Here is a 23,315-nt window from a genome sequence, read left to right on the forward strand (position 1 = left end):
GTGGTTAAGAATCAGCCTGCCAACGCAGGGGACATGGGTTCGAGCCCTGGTCCGGGAAGATCCCACATGCCATGGAGCAACTAAGCCCGTGTGCCACAACTACTGAGCCTGTGCTCTAGAGCCCGCGAACCACAACTACTGAGGCCGTGAGCCACAACTACTGAGCCCGCGTGCCACAACTACTGAAGCCCACGCGCCTAGAGTCCGTGCTCCACAACAAGAGAAGCCACCGCAATGAGAAGCCCGGCCACCACAACGAAGAGTAGCTCCCGCTCGCCACAACTAGAGAAAGCTGGCACACAGCAACGAAGACCCAACGCAGCCAAAAAATAATAATAAATAAATAAAATTGTAAGATTTTATAAGTTGGATGAAGGTGATCAAAAGGTAAAAGCTTTCAGTTCGAAGAAAAATAAGTCCTGGGGTGTCATGTACAACAGGGTTAATATAATGAACACTGTTGCATGTTTCCTACGAAAGTTGTTAAGGGAGTGAATCCTGAGTTCTTCACACAGGAAAACAAGATTTTTCTTTTTCTTTTATTTTGTATTATGAGTTGATGGATGTTCACTATGTGTATGGTGGTCACCATTTGCTGATATATGTTAAGTTAAATCATGATGCTGGACGCCGGAAACGTACGCAGTGCTGTATGTCAGTTATGCCTCAGTAAAACTGGAAGAAAAAAAGGAGAAAAAAAAAGTTTTATAAATTTAATATGGTTAAACCCAACTTTCAGATAGAAATGTGTCTTGAGGTTTACAGTTTTCTAAAACAGAGTCTGGGGAACGTTTGACCTCAGAGTTAGCACGTGGGCCCAGAGGTTCCACAGGCAGGGCTGAGGGAAGAACAGAGTTAGAAGGCACGTGTGTTCGCTGCCCTGACACACGTCCACACGGGGAAGGCCTGTCCTGTGAGAGCCCCTGCCCACGGCGTGGATTCTCTATCTTCAGACAGGTCTCGTTACCTCAGAAAACCTAACCTGATGTGCAGTCTAACAAAATTGCCAAAACCTGCCAACACTGCTCCTACCATTTGTTGTGGACTTGTGGTGAGCGGAACTCCTCATTTTTTTTCTTTAAATTTTTTATTCTTATGCAATTTTTAAAGGTGACTTTCCAGTTATTACAAAACATTGGCTATATTCCCCATGTTGTACAATATATCCCTGAGCCTATCTTACACCCTACGGTTTGTACCTCCCACTCTCCCACCCCTACCTGGCCCCTCCCCACTTTGCTCTCCCCACTGGGAACCACTAGTTTGTTCTCTGTATCTGTGAGTCTGCTTCTTTTTTGTCATATTCACTAGTTTGTTGTATTTTTTAGTGTCCATATATAAGTGATAACATACAGTATTTATCTTTCTCTGACTTACTTCACTTAGCATGATGCCCTCCAAGTCCAGAGCCTCATATTTAAAGGCACTTCCAAGGTGATTCGGAAAACCAGTGCAGGAAACTGGAAAGAATGCATTCCTAGAACGCTGTGTGACTGCTGGGTTCACTTACAGGTTCTAGAGCCAAGAGGGACACCAGATACAGAGGAGCTGATGACAGGAGAGTCTTGCCAAGTGGAGAGTTGGGGGGGCCGGTAGAAGCGGGGTAGGGCTCTGCACCCAGCTGTCGGAGAGGAAGCTTCTGGAAGTCCACCGGGACTCTGCAGGTTTCTCTTGCTGAGCCAGTGTTAACAAGGATTTCAGTCCTGACAGAGCCCCCCACCAGGTCTCCCCTCTCCTTTATGGGCCCAGCTCCTCCCCGACCTCAGTGCCTTGGCAGGAGCTTCCTTCATTTTCCATCCCGACTTTCTCTCAGTTTCCCCTCTTGCATTTCCATTTCCCCTTTTCAGTGTAATGTGTCCTTTTCCTCCCTCCCCGCTCCCCCACTCCAGTGATGCTAATCCAAGAAATGCATCCAGAATGGGGGTCAACCCACAGTGGCAGCTGCAGACGGCCCGAGAGACCCAGGCCCTGGTGGAGAATTCCACTACACTGGGCCACACCAGGAAGTTCATCTCTCCTCACCTGCAAAGGGTTAATAATGCCACCTCGCAGGCTATGTTGGTCACACCAAGAAAGAAGACTCAGGGTTTTTTTGTTTTTTGTTTTTTAAAATTAATTAATTAATTAATTTTTGGCTGCGTTGGGTCTTCATTGTTGCGCACGGGCTTTCTCTAGTTGCGGTGAGCGGGGGCTATTCTTCGTTTCGGTGCGTGGGCTTTTCACTGTGGTGGCTTCTCTTGTTGCAGAGCACGGGCTCTAGGCACACACGGGCTTCAGTAGTTGCAGCATGCAGGCTCAGTAGTTGCGGCGCATGGGCTTAGTTGCTCTGCAGCATGTGGGATCTTCCTGGACCAGGGCTCGAACCCGTGTCCCCTGCATTGGCAGGCGGATTCTTAACCACTGCGCCACCAGGGAAGCCCTTAGGTTTAAAATAATCCCTAAAGTGCTCTCCATATGAATCTGAGGGATTGTGAATAAAATGTTAAAATAACCTTTCCCCCTTCCCTGTCCCGCCTGTGATGGCACATTTATCCTTGAGAATAAGCCAAGGTGCTTCCGGGTAAGTCAAGCATCAAGGGGTACCTTGATGTACTTAAATAATGCATGTTATTCTTCTAGCATTTTTTGTGACTGTATTTCTAAAACTACATATTTCTGTTCTTTCGAAACAGCACCCAAGGATCAGAGGTAAGTGTTTTTCTCAGGACCCAGGTCCAATTAAGAGGCTGGCCAATGATGCGCCTCTACCTGCTGTTATGTGTTATGCAAATGAGCCCCGCCCACCAAGTGTGGCCCCCCACCAAGCTCCGCCCACCAGTCCTGGACCTTTCACAAGGACTTTCAGAGCTGTCAGAATTCTCCCGTCTGCCTTTTAAATCCTTTTCTTTCTTTACCCTGTTTGCCTCTTGCTGGCAGCTGGCATCTCTTGTTTCTCTCCCAGCCTCAAACCACCCTCCCACCCCGGGGGCTGAGTCCTAGATTCTTAGCCCTGAGCACAGACTGGCTGGAGAGAAAGGCCCTGGTTGTGTTGGTATAAAACGCCTCCCACTTTGTGGCTGGGTGTGTCCTCCAGATTTATTTTAGAATAGTCATTTTCGATTTCTTTAGGGAATGGTGCTTACCAGCATGACCAGTTTATTGGAAGGATCCAATAATGAAAGCAGTGGGTGGTCTTTCAGATTTGGGTTATACTATAATCATATTATAATAGGAGGCAGCACAGTTTAGCGGCTCAAAGTTTGGTCTGCCTGGTTTGAATCTCAGTTTTGCCATGATGAGCTCAGTGTGGTTTTGACCTTTTAAAATGACTTTATGTAAGGAGGGGGCAGGAACAGAGGCATGCGTCTCTGCTGAATCCTGTCCAGCCCTCACGTCAGGGCCTGCCACAGATTAGGGGGACCTTGAGTTCACCAGCCCCTCCCACGGGAAAGTGGGAGCGGGGGAGGCGATGCTCTGCTCGCTGGAAAGCAGGGGGGCTTGGGGAGAGATGGCGCCTTTGTCCCACCACATATACAGTACAAAGTGGGGCTATTTTGGAGGCGATGCAGTGCTTGAGGGTGTTTTGTAACACTCAGACCACTCTGAGTTAAGAGTAATTCTTATCTGTAAAACAGAAATCACGATAGTAGCTACTGGATAGGTTACTGCGGTGACTAAAAGAAGCAAAGCCCAGAAAGTGCTGCAAAGAGGGTCCAGGACAGGATGAGGAGTACTCAACCTCACCACGGGGGCTCTTGCCATCTGGGAGAGCATTTCCAAAATGATTTTTCCATTTCTTTTTTTTTATTTTTTTAATTAATTAATTAATTTATTTATTTTTGGCTGTGTTGGGTCTTCGTTTCTGTGCGAGGGCTTTCTCTATTTGCGGCGAGCGGGGGCCACTCTTCATCGCGGTGCGCGGGCCTCTCACTATCGCGGCCTCTCTTGTTGCGGAGCACAGGCTCCAGACGTGCAGGCTCAGTAGTTGTGGCTCACGGGCCCAGCTGCTCCGCGGCATGTGGGATCTTCCCAGACCAAGGCTCGAACCCGTGTCCCCTGCATTGGCAGGCAGATTCTCAACCACTGCGCCACCAGGGGAGCCCCCCATTTCTTTTTTATCAAAGGATGTCCCAGTAGCCACCAGGCACAGTGCCCTAGGCTTAGGGTCTCTGGGTTCTGTGTTTACACTGCAGTCTTCTTAGCTGGCTCTTCCTGGCCTTCTTTAGAGAGGCCTCAGAATGGTGCTGAAGGATGGATATCAGAGAGGCCTTTCATATCCATGGACGCCCATGGGTCTCGGGACAGGGAGGAGACAGCACTTTCTGCTCCCTGTTGGGGAGTAGACCAAGGTTACACTTTCCCAGAGTTCATGGTCACACCGTAAGAACCTATATACCATCCTCCGAAGAGGTCTTCACACCACAACAAAAAGAGGCAAACTCTTGTCAGACCTTGGAGGCTACCTGCAGTAACATTCCCTGAACATTTAACGGTCTCCAGTCAACGTGAGAATTATCTTTAATTTACGAGGAACCCTGAGTTGAATAGGGCTCTCCCTCCTCCACTGGATAGGACACTGCTGTGAGGGTCAGCATCAAGCTGTCACATGTGGGCGTGGCACCAGCACACAGAATATGCCCATATGCTCGTCCCACCAAAAACCTAAGAGAAGCCTTGGTTGGGTATGAAGACCATGGTCTTATACACTGAAGCACAGGAGGTATCTTGTCTTTGGGGTCTTTTCATTGAGATGTGTCATTATTACTTCACTGATAGGCCTAGAATTTGAGGAGGAAAACATTCTTCTATCCCTCAGGGCAAACCTGTTCAAGAAGGTCTCCTTGGAAGTGAGTGATGGAGCAGGGTGTCCTCCCTGAGGAGCCAGCTGTGCTGTGAGGGGAGAGTGCAGCACTTGGAATCATGAGGTCTGGGGCATTCTTTGAAGTTAGTTGTGACTTGTGACTTACTGGGCCCAATGAAATGGGAGTTGAGGTAACAAGTGCCTCTTCTGTGAAGAGGCCCGTAAGCCCAGGGCTTGATATACCACGTCCCCTTCTCCCTGTCACAGAGACCGATGGCAAACCCAGAAGGGAGTTTTCATCACCCTGCACCCCTGAGTGAGGGTGACGCCCAGCAGAGCCTTGCTGATCCAAGACAGGCAGGCAGTATGTGCAACAGATACACCTGCACTGGTGCAGACACTGAGTATGGGGTTTATTTGTCACCACAGCATAACCAGCCTATTCAGATGGTTACCATTGACATCCAACCATATTCCCTACTGGCCACATTGGACGCATGTCCAGGGAAGCCTCATGAACTTGGGAGCCAGGGGTCCTATCCCATTTGACAGATAAGGAAACTGAGGCTCTGAGAGGTAAAGTCACATAGCTGACTCTGAAACGGGCACCTTAACCACCCACTACCCCATAGACTGGGTGGCTTGTAAACAACAGATATTTATTTCTCACAGTTCTGGAGGCTGGAAGTCCAAGATCAGGGTGCCAGCATGGTCAGGTTCCAGTGAGGGCCCTCTTCTGGGTTGCAGACTGCTGTATTTTTTTCTTTTTCTTTTTTTTTTTTTAAATTTTATTGGAGTATAGTTGATTTGCAATGTTGTGTTAATTTCAGGTGTACAGTATAGTGATTCAATTATCCATATACATATATTGATATTTTTTCAGATCCTTTTCCCATATAGGTTATTACAGAATATTGAGTAGAGTTCCTGCTATACAGTAGGTCCTTGTTGATTATCTGTTTTATATATAGTAGTGTATGTATGTTAATCCCAAGCTCTTACTTTATCCCTCCCCACTATGTTTCCCCTTTGGTAACTGTAAGTTTGTTTTCGAAAGCTGTGAGTCTGTTTCTGTTTTGTAAATAAGTTCATTTGCATCATTTTTAAAAAATTAGATTCCACATATGAGTGATACCATATGATATTTGTCTTTTGCTGACTTACTTCACTTAGTATGATAATCTCTAGGTCCATCCATATTGCTGTAAATGGCATTATTTTGTTCTTTTTTATGGGTGAGTAATATTCCATTATATATATGTACCACATCTTCTTTATCCATTCCTCTGCTGATGGACATTTAGGTTGCTTCTATGCCTTGGCTATTATAAATAGTGCTGCAATGAACATTGGGGTGCATGAATCTTTTTGAATTAGGGTTTTCTCCAGATATATGCCCGGGAGAGGGATCAGACTGCTTATTGTATTCTCACATGGCAGAAAGAGGGCAAGAGGACCCTCTGGGGTCTCTCTTATAAGGGCACTAATCCTATTCATAAGGGTTCTGCCCTTAAGACCAAATTACTCTCCAGAAACCCCATCTCCTTATACCATCACATTGGGAGTTAGGATTTCAACATGAATTTGGCTGGGATGGGGGAGAAAGGACACACACACACACACACACACACACACACACACACACACACAAACACACACCTAGTCCACAAACAGGGAAAAACTGTAGGCCAAATGGGGACCATGGTGGAGAAGAAAATAGGGCAGCCGCTCTTCTGCTGAGCATTGTTGGGTGGGAAGGTGACCCAGATCATCCCAGTTTCTAAAAGAAGTTTAAAAATACAGATTTTTTTTTTTTTTAATGTGCAAGGCAAGCTCCTGATTTTTAAATCTTGACAAGTAATTAAAAAACTTAAAACACACGTGTGCCAAGCAAAACACATCTTCAGACTGAACGTGGCCCCCAAGCCTCCAGTCTGTGACCTCTGGAAAGGTCTAGAATCATTTTGCTGCTCAAAGGCATGTTACTGGGGGCAGAAACTCCTTGTCTAAACAAGGAGTACGTCTGGAATCACTGTCACCCGCCTGACATGTGGGTGGAGTTGGCTGCCATCTGGACCACGGCATTTCAGAACCCACCACCTGCTGCAAATGATGTGACAGTCCATAACCAGGGACAGAGTTCTTGTCTTTGGGTTTTGTCTCCTGGTTAAAAATAGATCAGCCTTGACTGCCTTCTCAATAACTCTTCCCTTGGTAAAAAGCGGCAAGTCTGAAGATAAGGCACTGAAGTTGGCCCCGTGGTGGGTTTGGTGGTGAGCTGGCTCCCTGCGGTGGGACAGAGTGGGGAGGAAAGGGAAGGCAGGGGGTGGGCATATCTGGAGGCTACCTTGATCTATTTCATGGTTTCCATTCTGGCCCACGTGGGACCCAAATTTGGCCTCCAACGTACGATCTTCAATTCCCAGCAGCGCCTGAGAAAGGTCATCGACCATGAGGTGACCTTCAGCTGGGCCAAAGGAACAGTTGCTATAGAACCCCTCAAACTCAGTTCTCTCAAAAGCACCCTGAATTTCCACCTGTGGCTATTTGTAAAAGAGATGAGTTTCCTTCCCCTACCCCGACCTGTTCAACTTCTTACTAATATCAAGCAAGTTCTGGGAGAAGACAGTCTTATACACACTCTGACACTGAACATACATAAGGATAATGGCCAGTGCATGGATAAGATAGAACTCGGACCCACCATTTGCAGCACCCAGCCCAGGAAGTCAAACAACTCCATAGCAATTGGCCTCAACCTGCCAGGACTTAATAACTGAGAGTTTCCCTAGCTGTTGTCCCCACTTCCAACTAGGGACCAACAAGAGAAAGCCAGATGTGCATCCCTAATCCATCCCATAAGGATGCCCCACCTGCAGCTAGTTGCCGCCTGCAGTTTCCCCTACTGACAGCCTCCAAGCAGGGCATACCTGGAACCCTTCCTCTTGTCCTCCATGAATCTTCCCCTCCCCTGCCCCCAGCCCAAGCCCTGCCTGCCTCAGTGATGCCAAACACAAGTGATGGTGTCTGACGCCCTGGCTAGGACAAGCCCCCACTAAACAGCCTTTGCTTGTTCTCACTTAGGCGGTTTTCGTTCATTTCCACAGCTCATGCACACGCACACGCACACACACAGTTTGGTTGGCAGTCGGGGTCGCCCAGGCTCACACTAACTCCACAGACCCGACTCGGAGGAGACAGTTCTGACAGAATTGATGGACCAGCCCGTCCCAGAAGAAGGGCAAAGGGGCCCAAGAGATGTTTCAAATCATCGTGTTGTGACCAAAGCTTTATTAACCTGAAGACAATGGCGCAACTGTCCAGGGGCAGACAAAGCAAAATGCTGGAGTCTGGGACAAGCAGAGCTGCCTGAGTGGCCTGGGCACAGATTTCTGCAGGTCGAAGCTGGCAGTGGAAAGGGCGGCCACTGACCATGAACGGGCTGGGCCACGAAGGCTGGCAGCCCTGCCCTGTCACCTCCTCGCTGGAGAAAGTCACAAAGATTCTTAGCAGCCCAGAGGCAACTCATTCTTTGAGCCTCTGAAAATGAACCAACTTTCCACCCTTATCAAGTCACCAGACCTACATTAAACTCGACTAAAAGAGTAGGTCTTGGGAAGGAGACAGCATTTTCTCATATAAGAACAAAATGACATCAGGGACGGAGAGCTTTAAATATATCAGACCTGTATTTTGCTGGGAGAAGCAGTGGGAAATTAAAGTAGAAATTTATATATATATATATATATATATATATATATATATATTTTTTTTTTTTTCCTTTGGCCTCACTGATGCGGGATCTTAGTTCCCTGACCAGGGGTCAAACCTTCGCCCTCTGCAGTGGAAGCACGGCATCTTAACCACTTGACCACCAGGGAAGTCCCTAGAAATTTATAATCTTAAATAAAAAGAAGAATTGGGATCATTTGGAGGTGTATTCCTGGCTCTCTCTCTCTCACCAGTTTCTGATATTTTAAAGCCTCAGGAGAAGAATTAAGAGTTTTTCTCCAGACACGATGTTACAAAGAGCCGCATTTAGAAGTGCTGCATGGAGCTTGAGAGATCAGGAAGGAGGGTGAGGGGGTACTAGGTTGCAGCCTCCCTGATCCCAGCACAGGGCCCCGTGAATGGGAAGAGAAGGTGCTAACACATCTTCATTCTTCTTTAAGAATGTCTACCAATGACCCAAACTGAGGTCTCCATTCCACGCCTGTTAATTAGGCTGACTTTGTGGAATCTGCCAGAAGTCTGGAGAGCAGCTCTCCTGGCTCCACTGCTTCTGTGTTGTCACGTGACACAGCAGTTACTGTGGAGATTATCAGTTGTGAGTGCGTTGTCCATAAGTTGAACTTGCATCTGACAAGTCAAATTTGTCAGTTTGGGAAAGAGTAAAGATGGTTCCTTTTTTTTTTCTCTTGAAGAGATTTCCTTGACTCCTCCCCCTTCCCCTTTCCCCTTTCCAGCCGGGGTAGGCTTTTCCCACATTGTGGTCCAGAGCTGAAGAAAGGTTGTTTTATTCTCTCCTGTGATCTGTAGAGTCTGCAAAAAAGCTCAGAAGCTGGCACCGGTGGCCCTCCGTGATGATTTAGGGATAAAGTCAAACGAGTCCTGTGATTCAACTGCAGACCACGGGGCACCAACCACGTGTTTCATCTCTACTGTGATGGGAACGGTACGCCAGTGGCTGGGTTTTCTCTCCAACGAGTATATTTCATTTCCTTCATTGGCATGAACGTCCCCCAACATACTACTGATCATGCGTGTGCACATGTGTACGTGCATGGGTGCATGTGTATTTGCACTGCTGCTCTCTGTCTCTCTGCAGGTAATGATTTTCATGGACTGGCTTTAACAGATTAAAGGTGAAACAGCCATTTAATAAAAGCCACCCCACCAAGTCGACTGACTGGGAGAGGCTGGGATGGCGCCAGGCCAAGAAGGGACAGACAGGCAGCAAGTCTGGCCCGCTGAGGCCATCACACGACTTTGACAGGGGGTTGGGAAAGAGGCTCCCCATATCCAATGAACCTGCCTCTCCTGGTCCCAAACACCTTTTTTTGACCTTGTTCCTCCTTTGGTTCAGCTCCTAACCAGGGCCTAAGGTTATTGGAGCCCTGAGCCAGTCTCTCATCTATCACGTATACGACCTTACATTCAAAGGGCCCCCAAGTTTGAGCGCCATAACTTGGAGTCTTGGTGCCACTGGCCTTGAGCAGATAGATGCCCCCTCCTCTTGGAAGCCTTCCTAACCTCTCAGGTGAGCCCAGGCCTGAACCGGGAAGGTGGGTTGCAGAGTCTCATCCAGCCAGGGGTGGGTCTGAATCCAACAGTGTTCCCCCTCCCCTGTTAATTACAGAGCCGATAGATCCCCCCTTTCATCAGTAACAGAAAAGTTTCCAACAGACATAGACATTTTTCCCCAGACAGTTCAGCTGCAAGATCCTTAAAGACCAAACCAAAAGCAATTCCTCAAGAAGGAGCAGCAGGGGAACCAAGAATCACAATTTGATTCTGTAATTCTTGAGATAGACCCACTTCATCTGCGCTCAGCCAACCACTTATCTATACCTGAGGCTTTCATTCTGTTACCTGTGTGAGTTATCTTTTTATTCTTATATTAACACCAGTAACCTTCACTCTTCCCCTCACTTAAATGAAAAATCACCCTTGGGATTTTTCTCTGGTTGAGGACAGGAGTCTTGCCTCAGACTTTGATCTGGGAAATGTTAAGGAGACAAAAACAAAGCAAAACAATAAGAAAAGCCATTCAATTATAAGCATCTGTCTTTTTTTTTTCCCCCTTTTTAATAGCTAAGGTGGGAGACTAGGGTCCTTTTGTTCAGCAAAGAATCTTAGTGCCTTTGGGAATATGAACAGCAAGGTCTGGAGCCCAGAGGGACCTGGGGATAAAGATCATCTGCTCTGGGTGGAAAAGGATCAGAACTGAGCACTGGGGGTGGGAGTGGAGGGGAGAGAAGTAGGGGTGGAGGGGTGGAGGGGTGGAGGCGTGGAGGGGTGGCAGTGTGGAGGGGTGGCGGGGTGGCGGGGTGGCGGGGTGGCGGCGTGGCGGCGTGAGGGGTGCGGAGGGGCGGAGGGGCGGAGGGGCGGAGGGGCGGAGGGGCGGAGGGATGGAGGCAAGTAGTCCACAGTACAGCTGGAGGCTGACGCCTGAGGGAGGACGACCAGGGATGGAGTGGAAGTTACCGCTTTTTCTTGCGCCTCTTCCTGTAACTCACCCAGCACCTCTGGCCACAAGGGAGGACCCCAACTGAGGATACTGTTGCCTCGTTCTCCTGGCTGCAGGACCTGGCTTGAGAGGGGAGAACAGAACACCTGGGCCCGGGAATCTGCCTTGTGCAGCCACCTGCGGGGCCAGGGGTGGGCACTGGTCACCCCGCCTGCCGCAGACTCTGGAGTGGTGGTCCGTGGAGTCCACTGGCTCCCATGCTGGGTCCTGAGGATGGTGGCTCAGGAAGTGACCACTCACAGCAAGTTCCATGCTAGGACTGGCCAGGCGGTAACCCGGATCCAACATTTCATAGTTTTTCCCGTGGGCTACATGGTCCACCTCACACAGGGGCACATGTGTGGCCAGAGGACAGCAAGGAGCCTGGTGCCACCACGGCCAACTGGGCAGCGCCCCACTGCTGAGCCCTACTTGGAGACCCCCTGCCTGGGGACTCTGAGGCTGCCCTGGGTCAGACCCCTTGGTGCCTGAGGGGAACAGGAGAGGATGATGGACAGAGGTCAGTATTTTTTTTTACTAAGGCCAACGCTGTGTATCAGCCAGGCCCTGGGGATGGTGTGAGTGTGAGTGTCTGTGTGTGCCTGTACGTGTGTGTTTATGTCTAAGTGTATGTGTATATATATGTGTGTGAGTATGTATGTCTGTGTGTACAAGTGTGTACATGAGTGAGTTTGAGTTTCTGTATGTGTGTGTGTGAATTTGCATGTCTGTGTATGTGCATCTGTGTGTGGATGTGTGAGGGTCTATGTGAATGAGTGTGTCTGTGTATGTGTGTATGAAGGTGTGTCTGTGTTACACATGTGTGAATATGTGTGTGAATGAGTGTGTGTATGTGTGTGAATGTGCATGTCTGTGTATGTGCATCTGTGTGTGAACAGGTGTGTGGATGTGTGAAGGTCTATGTGAAGGGGTGTGTCTGTGCATGTATGTGTGAAGGTGTGTCTGTGTTACACATGTGTGAATATGTGTGTGAAATGGTGTGTCTGTGTATGTGTGTGAATGTGCATGTCTGTGTATGTGTCTGTGTGTGAATGTGTGTAAATGTGTGCCTGTGTGCCGATGGCTGTGTCTCTATGTGTGTGTGCACATGTGTGAATGTGTGTGTGAATGTGCACGTCTGTGTCTGTGCACAGGTACGTGTGTGGCGGTGGTGAGAGGCGGGTGGCACTGAGTCCCTCTCCTGGGGGCAGTTCTGGAAGCCTCGGGCTGCTGCCGGCCGGGGCCTGCACACGCCCGCGTCTTGGTCGGAGCCCAGCCTGCTTCTGCACTGACCTCACAGGAGGCTGGGCTACTCTGGGCTGTAGGGGGCGCTATTGAGTTGGGAGGATAAGGACCACGTTTCAGACATGAAGTTCGGGTCCAGCCCAGGTGAGCTGACATTAGGAGCACGGCGGTGCCCGCAGTGGACGCTTTGCTGAGAGAGCTGTGCATTTACACAGCTCCCTGGTCTGTGCGAAGCCCCATCATAGACACCTCGTCGCTTCATCTCCCAACCATCCTGCCAGGATCGGCACGATTAGCCCGTTCTTTAGGTCTGGACGCGGGGACCCAGAGGCATGAAGCAAGGTTCCCCACGGCGGGCAGCCCTGTCGGGATCTGAGCTGGGCTCGGGGAGAGCAGGACCTGCACTCGCCCCACGCCTGCCTGTGCAAGCGCCCAATGGGCACATGGTGCTTCCGGAAAGGTGGCCAGCGTCAGGGCAGGGGTCTCTCACCCTCTGTAAACTGGGGGCACCGAGCCCCCTCTGCCTCCTTATGGCCGTGCAGAAGTGCCAGCCCCCACATGGTTGACAAGGTTAGGGTCTCCAGGCCCCTCTCTCTGTACTCTGCGAGTGGGACCTGGTGCTGGGGAGAGCAGAGGAGGGCGTCTCCCAGCTGCACCTTCACGCCCATCTCCTTCCTCTCAGCTGCATAGCAATGAGGATCAGCTTCGAGGCCAAGGGCTCTGCTGGGTATGAACCAGGGGTGGCTTGAGCACCAGAGAAGAAAAGGCAGAGTCTCCGCCCCTCCTGTATCTTGCTCCTAAGTACAGGACTCTTAGAAGGTCTAATTAAAATACGGTCAGTCCCCTACATGTGAACGAGTTCTGTTCCGAGAGCGCGCTTGTAAGTCCAATTTGTTTGTAAGTCCAACAAAGTTAGCCGAGGTACCTAACTAACACAATCAGCTATATGCCGCTGCTTTTACGCTTGCTTCCAGACATCCTGGGCTTGCAATAAAGATACTGTACTACTGTGCTCTCTACAGTACTGTACAGTAAAGTACACAAAAGCACAACCACCTGTAGAGGATGCACACAGGTGACAATGTGCCAGCCATGTGAACTAACTTACATGACTGGACATGCGAACGCACGTTCACATCTTTGAAAATTCGCAACTTGAAGGTTCATATGTAGGGGACTTAACTGTAGGTTTTGTAAAAGCACCATAAAACCCCCTAAATGATTGCAACATTGTATTCAGCGGGGAAAGGCAGGCAATACACAGGACTGTCCCCCAGAGTCAGCTCTTCATGCCACAGCAGCCAGCTGTGAGCTCAAGTGCCCATCTCCTGGGCTATCATTTTATTTTCCTGAGTGCTGCCAGGTACACGTTTCTAGAAGCCCGGCACTCCAGCTCTTCTGGTGAATAGAGATACAGGCCAGGAGCCAGAACCAGAACATAAATACACAAAGCCAGAAACCTGATGTGCTGATGCAGCTGAAAGGTAACAGATCTGCGCCTTATGGAGAAGCAGGCTCTCCAGAAGCCAGCCAGAAAACTCTTCTCACCTCCACCCCCGGATGCACAGCTCACGAGCTGCCACCAGCTCGCAGAGACGGCAGCAGCGGTGGGGGCTGTGCTCCTGCCGTGGCTGCCACAGGAGGGCCAGGCTGGCGCTGCTGGGAGAATGGGCCCACACCCAGCCGGGCCCTGCTCACCGCTTCCTTCCTCACTCCAGGGGTTGGGGGAGGATGGAGAATCATCTCAAAGTACCTGGGGACCGCTGATGGTCCCCCAGCCCCGCCCAGGCTACCCACAGATCCACTCTCTCCAAAGGTTTAGCTTGTTCTTGATTTACGTAGGGGCCCACCCATCTCTGGGGAGGCACCATGATGCTGAGCTGAGGGTCACGGGGTCAGCCCTCAAGGGCTGTCCCCTCTGCAAGCCTCACGGCCATGGGCTGCCCTTCCAGAGGCCCTAAGTGCACAGATGCACATGTGAGGTGAGAGCGACCGAGTCACATACACGGCCCAGTGAAGGCAGTCTCTTCGCCTCCCTGTTTGGAGAGGGTGCCATGGCAGGGTCTCAGGAGAGACCATCAATCCACCCTCCTCAGCCCACAACAGGAAAGGCCTAGGCGGGGCTACAGCACCAGCCCTGAGCCAGTCTGAGCTAGATTCCCAGCTCCTCTAACCCGCCACGTGACCTTGGGTAGCTCAACTCACTGGGCCTGTTTCCTCACCTGCACAACAGGCTGAAAATAGGACCCACCTCACTGAGTTGACCTAAGGATTAAACGAGGTTTTATGTATACACACAGACATAGCTACACACATACTCATGTGTATATATGAGATTATATATATAAATATAAAGGAACTATATATGAGTGTTTAGGTATGTAAACATAAATGAGATTTTATATATAAATATCTATGAGATTATAACTACATATTTAAAGTACTTAGAACAATGCCTGCCACATAGTGAAGACTCCATAAATATTAATTGTGCTGCTTTTTCTTCTTCCTCTGGTTCTCATTGTCATTATGATAAGCACAGTTTTGGAATCAGGCAGCCTGGGTTCAAGTCTCCATCTAGCCCCTTAATAGTCCTGTGAGCAGAGGTGAACTTCCCCAACCTACGCAAGCCTTACTCAATATCCGTAGATTAAGTTCCGTTAGAAATCATAGGCCTTAAACTGTACACTTAAAACTGGCTAAAATAGTAAATTTTATGTTATGTATATTTCACCACAATAAAAAAAAGATCATAAATTAATATCAGATATTTGTCACATAAGTATCAGGAATGCATTAAATGAAGTCCATACTTTAATGATAGTATTACTTGAATGAGTGATCCCCGAGCCGTGTGTCTGGGGCATGGCATTGACATTTGGAAGAGACCTTGGAAGTGGGATCATGGTGGGCCTGGGGATCTGGGAAGTGTCCAGGCGAGATGCGAATGAGGACGGGCCCCCTGCGGCTCTGGGATGGAGAGTCTGTGCTACTGCACCAGGGACAAGCTGGTGGCCCTGGGGACAATGCACTCGGGCCTCTGGACAAGCCCTGCCTCCTGGGCAGATGTCTGGAGGAGAATATTTCCAGGGTTGTCTAGGCAAGAGGCCTACCTGCCTTCTTTCCAGACCTTTCCAGAAAGCACGCTCCAGCACAATCTCACAGTGCAACAGGCATCTCTCTGCCCTGCTCACCCCCAGGGTGACCCACGATGCCTTTATTCCAAAGCTCCAACAGTGAAAGGAGGGTTTCAGTGTGACGGCTCCAGGTCTGAAGGTGATCCAGGAGTTAGGGGCAGGGAGAGCTATCATTCATCACCAGGTGCCCACATGCCTTCCTCTGGTTGTCTAGGCAACCTGGCAGGGCCTCTGCCTTCCCACTGGGACAAGCCTGCTGCTTCCCGCGATGCAGACAGGGTTTTGGCGGGGAAGGATGGAAGCGGTGTGGACCGTAGGTAGGAGCCTGGGGGGCCCTGCAGGAGGCCTCACAGCAGAGCATGTGGAGGTCACCTCATTTGCTTAGCATCCCATGTGCCTGGCACATCCTCAGTCACCCTTTGTCTTAATCCTTCAGAGAAAGCCTCCAATTTAGGCCTTGTGATCCCATTCTGCAGAAGAGAAATCTGCGATTCAGAGATTCAACAATCGCCACTGGGTCCCAGCACGAGTAAGAAAAACAGAATTTGAACTCAGAATGGTCAGACCCCAAAACCACATGGTTTCTTCCACTCCAGAACTGCTCACATTTCAGCAATTCATGCTCCACCATGTGCCAACTTTACTTAATATATTCCTTAGGATCAACTTTAAATTAAGTCAATTTTTACTTAGCTTTGTCCTAAGCAACAATATCCCTGAAATGATGGATTTGATGTGCAAGTTATACTTTTTCCAAATCTTATTAAAATTTATATATGACTTTCTTTTTTTAAAAAATTCATTCATTCATTTATGTTTATTGAAGTATAGTTGATTTACAATTTTCAGGTGTACAGCAAAGTCATTCAGTTATACATAATATATATATATACATAAATATGTATATATATATTCTTTTTCAGATTCTTTTCCATTATAGGTTATTACAAGATACTGAACATAGTTCCCTGTGCTATACAGTAGGTCCTTGTTGCTTACCTATTTTATATATAGTAGTGTGTATCTGTTAATCCCAAACTCCCAATTTATCTCACCCCCACCCTCCTGCTTTCACAACCATAAGTTTGTTTTCTATGTCTGTGAGTCTATTTCTGTTTTATAAATAAGTTCATTTGTATCATTTTTTTAGATTCCACCTATAAGTGATATCATATGATATTTGTCTTTGTCTGACTTACTTCATTTAGTATGATAATCTCTAGATCCATCCATGTTGCTGCAAATGGCATTATTTCATTCTTTTTTATGGCTGAGTAGTATTCCATTGTATATATATACCACATCTTCTTTATCCATTCATCTGTCGGTGGACCCTTAGGTTGCTTCCATGTCCTGGCTATTGTAAATAGTCCTGCAATGAACACTGGGCTGCATGTATCTTTTCGAATTAGAGTTTTTGTCTTTTCCAGATATATGCCCAGGAGTGGGATCGCTCGATCATATGGTAGCTCTATTTTTAATTTTTTAAGGAACATTCATACTGTTTTCCATAGTGGCTTCACCAATTTACATTCCCAGTGTAGGAGGGTTCCCTTTTCTCCACAGTCTCTCCAGCATTTATTATTTGTAGACTTTTTAATGATGACCATTCTGACCAGTCAGAGGTGATACCTCATTGTAGTTTTGATTTGCATTTCTCTAATAATTAGCAATGTTGACCATCTTTTCACATGTCTGTTGGCCATCTACATGTCTTCTTTGGAGAAATGTATATTTAGTTCTTCTGCCAATTTTTTTGATTGGGTTGTTTCATTCTTTGATATTGAGCTGTATAAGCTGTTTGTATACTTTGGATATGTATGACTTTCAAAATAAAATAATGCACACACCCCCTGCCTCCGTCTTGCCAATCACCACATCCACCATGCTCTGGGAAACACCCAGCTGGGATGTGAATAAGAGAAGAATCATATATGCGAAAACGGAAATGGATCTGACACTAGTCTTAAGGGCGATCAATAAATGGGTTTTAGGCCGGTCACTAGAGGTGATTCTGAGAGTCTCCTGGCCAGTGATGTCCTCTCAGGGCAGGAGGAGGTTTGAGGGGGAGGAAATATGCAGATTGAAAGGAGAAAAGTAAGGAGGAAGCACCAATAAAATGTAAGCTGGCTGCAGGTGAGTGCATGAATCGTTTCCTAGGGCTGCCATACAAATGATCATAAACAGTGACTGATAACAACAGAAATTTATTCTCTCACAGTTCTGGGGGCCAGACGTTTGAAACAAGGTGTTGACAAGGCTGTGCTCTCTCTCTCTGAACGTCCTAAGGTAGGATCCTGCTCTGCCTCTTCTAGCTTCTGGTGGTTGCCAGCAGTCCTTGGCTTGTGGCTGCATCACTCCAATCTCTGTTTCTGTCTCCACGTGGCCTTCTGTGTGTGTGTGTGTGTGTGTGTGTGTCTGTGTGTCTGTGTGTCTGTGTGTCCCTGGGTCTCTGTTTTCTCTTTTCATAAGGGCACTAATCATTGAATCAGTGCCCATCCTACTTTAGTATGGCCTTGTCTCAACTAATTATATCTGTAAAGACCCTGTTACTAGATAAGGTTGCATTCTGAGGTTCTGGGTGGACATGGATTTAGGAGGACACTGTTGATCTATGGACCGTGTGAGCATGTGCCTGAGCACGTGGCTCAACGGAGGCGCGGGGAGGGGAGGATGGGTGGTGCCTGTTAGTGAGAAGCAGACTCCGTGGGGGAGAGGTACCCTGGAGAGGATGTATGGGGACACTCCGAGTGTCTCTGGTCCCCTCACTGCTGGGTTCTTCTAGAACTTTCCACCTTTGTCAACAGAGGCGATCAGAGATCACCGGATGGTCTTCAGGCTTTAAAGTTCTATGTGTACACAACTCTGGTGTCCAAGGACATCCAGAACTGTCAGATCAGAGACAGAAATGCATGACCCAGAGCCGCCGGGGTCCACACCACAGCTGATGTCATTAAGCAGTTCACTGAAGGTGGACACACACGGATGGGATAAAGAGGAAACAGGGTGAGGGAAGGGGCCAAAGTGGACAGGCACCGGGCCAAGGGGGCTCACTGTGGCCTGGGGCAGGGCCCACTGTGGCTGCCTTTAGAGAGACAGGCAGGGCAAGAGGTGAGCGTCCTCTTGTTTCCTGCTGACGCCTCCTCCCACTGTGGTTCCGATGATGCTGGGCTCTGAATAAGGAGTTCCGGAAATAAGGGCGCAGAGGGAACGCTGCCACCCTGGGGCTGTGCAAGGTGAGTAGCAGCCCACTGGGGCACGCCCGCGGCTGGCAGAGGCTGCCCTGGGGTTTGGCTGGTGTCACTCATCCTGCAGGTCAGCCTTGTGTGAAAGAGAACATCACAGCCCTGGCGGGGCCCCTTTGGTTTCTACCAGACTTAAAAACATTTGAAAATAGCAACAATAAGCCCCCATGCTGGGCTTAGAGGAAGGCTTCCCTGGAATCTTGCACTGTCCCACTGGGCAGCTACTCCCTGACCCCTGCAGAACCTGCCCGGAGGCTCTAGGGGCACCTCGATGCTTTAACTTAAAGCAAGGACAGATGGTGTGGCCTCCGTGCCTGGGGCGGGAAGTATCTGGAGCACAGGCTCTTTCTGTCACCGCTACTCAGGGTGGCTTGCGGTCCCCCGGCTCTGTGTGCTGACGGCCACCTCAGTCCCCAGTAATTCAAAAGCCACACTTGAGCATTGCCCAGTCTTGGACTAGACCTTGACATACAAAGGCTTAAAGACTGTCCCAAAGTGAACCACTGGCCTTGTGGAGTGCAGAGGCTGGATACACGCACACGTATGGTTACATGGATGTTCGGGCAGCACGCTCCTGAAACCCAGAGGAGGGGTCTCCCGCTGCTCCTGGTGTGAAATGGCCCCTGTAGACCCCTTTGGGTGTCTGTTCAGCTCACGATGTCCTCTTATCTGGAAACTGCCTCCCCCTTACAGAGATGGGCCTTAGGTAGCACTTGCACTCCACAGGACCTTGCCTTTGTCAGGTTCTCCAGAAAAACAGAACCAATAGGACACACACACACACACACACACACACACACACATACAGTGATTTGTTGTAAGGAATCAGCTCACATGATTATGGAAGCTGAAAAGTCGCAAGAACTGCAGTCAGTAAACTGGAGACCCAGGGCAGCACAAATGGAGTCCTGGTCCAAGTCCGAAAGCCTGAGAACCAGGGCTTTGATGGTGTGAGTTCCAGTGTGAAAGCTAGCAGGCGCAAGACCCAGGAAAACCTGTGCCTCAGCTTGAGTCTGAAGGCAGGAAAAGATCAAAGTCCCAGCTCACAGGCAGTCAAGCAGGAGGAGTTCCCTCTTACTCGTGGGAGGGTCAGCCTTTGTGCTCTAGCCAGGCCTTCAACTGATTGCATGAGGCCCACCCACATTAGGAAGAGCAATCTGCTTTACTCAGTCTATTGATCTAAACATGGAACTCAGGCAAAAAAGCCCTCTCAAAATCACCTGATTTAGAATAACGTTTGACCAAACATCTGGGCACCTCACGGCCCAGTCCAATTGTCAATCAGATTCCCTCTCTGAAGGAATTTCCCACTAGGAGGGGGAGACCAGCTGGTCTCTGCCTGGGCAGACCTGGGTCCCAGTGGATTGGAGGTTTTCTTTCCAGACTCCCTCCAAGTCTCCTTCTCAACCCTTGAGTCCCTTAAGACACCACCCCTCCCTGCCCCTGTATCTGGATCACGTGCACACCTTTTTCCTTAAACGAACTTGGGCTGAGTTTCCTTACCTGCACCACCCCTGGGGCCCCTGTGAACACTGGCTTCTTTTCATCAGGTCTTCCTTCCGCCATGGGGTCTTTGGGGACCCCTCTCCCACTTCAAGCTGTTATCACTGGGCTGGGTCACCCCCAGCAAACTGGCCTGATACAGAGTCTTTCACCCTCCGTTTTGTGATGGCAATCAGGGTGAAAACTGGAAACTGCGTTTTTATTTGTGTGTATGTTTGGGTTTTTTTATCACCAGCCACTCACTTCTAGAGACGTGTTTCCACCCATGTGGTCACTAACCTGTGGTCACTAAGTAGCAGTGGCACCTCTCAGAGGCTTCTTCAGTGCAAGTCTGAAAGATTTTAGTGGATAAACTTACAAGTCCTGCAAATTGGTTATGTCCAGAAATGCCAGTATAGTCGGATATCTGGTTTTCATAACAATTCTAGTTACGGAGGCTTCTCCTCCATCCTTGGCCTGGTACGTGCAGGATAGTTAAAACTAAAATGTCAAAGAGAAATGATTTAAAGCCAAGTTCTGGCTAGGAAGTGGGCCTTGGGAAACCTGCCTTGAAGTGCTTTGTTCTACCTGTGGAGGAGAAAAAAGCAGAGAGATGGGAGGACAGCCAACCCTGTGTGAACACGGCTGCATCTTTGCAGGGCATGTGGAAATCTGTGGAATGATTTTATCCTCACGCTAGCTGGCGCATCACTCTGGGCTCAGGTTGAATCGAGGAGGACTGAGTTCTCGCAACTACAGGTTAGGAAGAAGCCTCGGAGATGCCATAACCTAACCTCTCACCTGTCAGGTGGGAACACGGGGGTCCTGAGATGCTCCAAGTCACACAGCCAAGCAGTGGGGAGCTGGGCTTCACACAGTCAGACCCAAATTCCAGATGGATTAAAGTCTGAATGTAGAAATGAAACTTTCCAACCATAAGAGAAGTATCTTTATGATCTCGTGATGGAGAAGAAAGGACTTATAAGCCAGACACAAAAAGCACAAACCATGTTAAAATTAAGAACGTCTCTCCATCTTAAAACCAAAAGGAAAACCAGCATCTTAAGTCTGAGTTTCCTGGGTTCTGAATAATTCCTATTAAAAGCAAGAGGGAGGGTCTCGTGGGAAAGAATGGCAGTGTCCCTGTGCCAGGCAGGCCACTAGGTCCCTTGCAAACATCCAACCCCCAAAGCAGTCCTGTGAGCTGGGACCGTCACTGTCACATGGGCGAAACTGAGGCTGGAGAAGCCTGTTGCTAGTAACAGTCACATATCTGGTGAGTGACAGGGGCCACCTGTCACCAGCCTCTGCAAGCATCTCCTGTGGGTCCATCGACTCCCCTCTCTCCCTCTGATCAGTGCAGTAGCTGGGGTGCCCTTTATGAAGCGCAGGTCAGACCATGTTACCCCATCATCAGGCCCTTCAGAAGTGTCCTGACACATGTCACGGTAAACCCAAACTCCTACCTGTCCTGGGGCCCTTGGTGATATGGCCCCTAATTTCCCCGCCTCGCCTCTTCCCACTCTTCCTTTCTCCCTAGCTCCCACCATGCAGGCTTCCTCAGGGCCTTTGCACAAGCTGTTCCCTCACCAGAGACCCTCCTCTCACTTCCCCACGTGACCAACACTACTCAGTCTTAAACCCCACCCCCTGGGAGAACCCTTCCCTGACCTGGGCACCCACTCTGTTAGGACTCACTGTACACAATTTATTTCTATTTATTTGCTTAACCTTTGTTGCCGTAATAGACTCTGTGCCCTAGAAAGGCAAAAATAGGCAATTTGATTCTTGACCGGACCTTTAGCTCCAACACAGTGCCTGGCACATAGTACACACTTGATAAAAATGTGTTGGCTGGATGCTGGATCCGTCCTGAAATGCTTGGAGCATGGTCCCTAACCAGCTGTGTGACCTCAGTGACTCACCATCACTTTCTCAGCTTCATGGAACCCAAGCAAGTCTACCACACCTTCCAGCTCTGACACACTCACCCACCTTCTCAAAGAGAAACAGCCCTACTGTGCGCCAGACACGGTGCCAGGTGCCGGGGGGGCTGCACCGTGCGGTGTCAGGCGGCCTCCGTGACAAGTCTAAGCTCACATGGTGCTCTTAGCCTCCAACTTCCCTGGAGGTGGCTGTCGCCCCAGATGATGGTCTGCCTGGCCGGGGGGGGGGGCACTCTCCGGCTGGGGAGGTCACTGTGGGGACGAGTTCCAGAGTCAAGGAAGGATGTGTAAGATCCCAAAAGCCGAGGTAGCGAAGGAGCGACAGCTGGTGGCCAGTCCGAGGATGGAACCTTCAAGACAGCCTCTGTCCCTACTGAGGACAGACAGGTCGGCTGCAGCCCTGCCCGCCCTGCCCCAAGCACCTCACTTCGGGATGTTATTCCCACATCAGGCCTGTCTGTTGACTTGAAAACTATTAGAGGAAAGTGAATCTTTCCTCCCCTCCAAGCGTTGTACAAAACCGTGATCAAATAATGGAATCTGTGAGTCTTTCTTGGTGGGAAGGAAATCTGTGCACGGCCGGGGTGGTCAACAAGCTTGGCGGCCAACAGGACAGGCCCCTGCCAGCATTTTGACAGCATCTTTTGTCACCAACAGGCCCCCTCCACAGTCTTTTCTTCACAGTGTGCCATTTTATTTTTTAACTACGGTTCTAAAATTTACCTGGCTTGTCTTAGGAAATCCCCATGAAGACATTCATGGCTTCCATAGGGAAATAACTTCCCAAGGGAAATAAGCAAAATCCAACTGCAAGGATATCTGGAAGGAAAGTACAGGGCGGTGTGGCCAAAAGGTCGAGCTATGTGAATTCCATCCTGGCTTGGGCTGCTGACAAGCTGGGCAGCCCTGGGTGGATTTGCTGCCCTCTCTGGTCTGTTTCTGCCTCTGCAAACTGAAGGTTCAAGCTCGGTGGCCTCTGGCTCTCAGCTGCTGTGGTTTCAGACCTCAGTCAGGGCTCTTTGCATGAGGCCAGGATGCTGGGTAGAGAGCTTCCTTAGGGTCGGGCTTCTGAGGACGGGGGAGTCCCCTGACTGGGGCCACAGAGTGAGGGGCTAGAATGGGCTCTGAGCCAGAGACTACCTGGCTCCTGGCCATGGCAGAGACACTGGCCGACCCTGGCTGTCCTTTGAGGCAGTCTCACGTTCCTTTACACAGGTAAGTGCCCCCAGAAGGATAGAGGAAAGATGGAGG

This window comes from Balaenoptera borealis (assembly GCF_965194805.1).
Source record: "Balaenoptera borealis genome assembly, chromosome: 15".
Classification (NCBI taxonomy): domain Eukaryota; kingdom Metazoa; phylum Chordata; class Mammalia; order Artiodactyla; family Balaenopteridae; genus Balaenoptera; species Balaenoptera borealis.